The sequence below is a fragment of the Echinops telfairi genome, unplaced genomic scaffold (genome assembly GCF_000313985.2).
Source record: "Echinops telfairi isolate 266 unplaced genomic scaffold, ASM31398v2 ScPeMD7_2291;HRSCAF=2852, whole genome shotgun sequence".
Taxonomy (NCBI): Eukaryota; Metazoa; Chordata; class Mammalia; order Afrosoricida; family Tenrecidae; genus Echinops; species Echinops telfairi.
The window spans coordinates 37,991,187-37,992,547 of NW_022106189.1; the positions used below are offsets into that span (position 1 = coordinate 37,991,187).

The window sequence follows — 1,361 nt, forward strand, 5'->3', positions numbered from 1 at the left end:
CTGTTCAGCTCTTTGACGACATCGTTTCTGCTATTGGCTTCAGGTGCTCTACAAGTAAGAGCGAGTTTCAGAGTCTCTTTGGACATTTACATGGAACTTTTCTCCTTTTCCTGCCTTTTAAATGACCTTTTCATGACCACACATCTGCATGTATGATGTTTCTAATGCCAGCTCACAGTGTATCCGGTCGTCTGTCCTTACGGTTCAGTGCAGCAAATGTGTCCTTGAGATATTCTCGAAATTCAGGTGCCACAGACTCAAAGTTGGCTCTTGGCTCTTGTGGACTTGATTTTCTTTTCTTCAGCTTTAACCTAAAGTTACCTATGAGCAATGTGTGGTGTGTTCCACCGCTAGCCCCTGACCTAGTTTTAGCTGCTGATATTGAGCTTCTCCATTGTCTCTTCCACAGATATAGTACATCTAGAGAAGTCTGTTGTCACCCGTTTGTGCTGCTGACAAAAAGTATTTGCAATGGAGCAGTCTTTAATCTTGCAAAATTCTATTAGGCTATCTCCAGTTTCATTTCTATCAGCTACGTCATATTTTCCAACTACGTTTGTTTCCCACTTTTGCATTCCAATCAGTAATAATTATTAATGAAACTTGATCACATGTTTAATCAATTTTAGACTGAAGACAATAGTAGAATTCTTCAATTTTTTTCATCACTACCTTTAGCAGTTGGTGCATAAATTTCAATAATAGCTATATTAATTGGATTTTCTTGAATGCGCATAGATATAATCCTGTCACAGACAACATTGCACTTTAAAATAGATATTAGAATGTTCTTTTTGACAATGAAGGCAACACCATTCCTCTTGATATTGCCAGTCCCAACATAGTAAACTGTATGTTTTTAAATTTCAAAATGGCCAATACCAGTGAGTTTCATCTCACTAACACCTAGAATATCACTCTTTAGGAGTCCTCTTTCATTTTTTGATGACTTCCAATTTTCTTAGATTCATAAGAGCTGTAAGTGTGTAAAGTCTGTGCATTGTGGGCAGGCCATAGCCCTATGAAGGAGAGAGTTGGAAGCAGGCAGGTCATGGTCAAGAGTGTGGTATCTGTGGTGGAGAGATCCTGGGTGGTCTCTGGGTGGTTATCCAGCCTCTGCTGACACCCAGGGGTGTCTTTGGGCTGTTCTTCCTTGCAGATTGCTGAAGGAAGAAGCTGGAAGATACTTTTTAGATGAAGAAGTAAGAATTCCACTCAAAAGTAAATGCTTGGCTTTTATGTGAGTCAGGAACAGCATCTTGGCTATTTTTCCTCTGTTGACCTGCCGTAACCAGAGGAAATGAGTAACTTATGCAGCGTAATTCACAGCACGATGGTAACCGAGAAAACTAGCTGGCCAG

General features: G+C 40.1%; 1 protein-coding gene across 1 annotated transcript in view; it reads left to right on the top strand.

The window, feature by feature from the left end:
* CNTNAP4 (contactin associated protein family member 4) overlaps positions 1 to 1,361 on the top strand; it is a 330,264-nt gene that overhangs the window by 116,199 nt on the left and 212,704 nt on the right. The gene's annotated exons all lie outside the window — the stretch shown is intronic.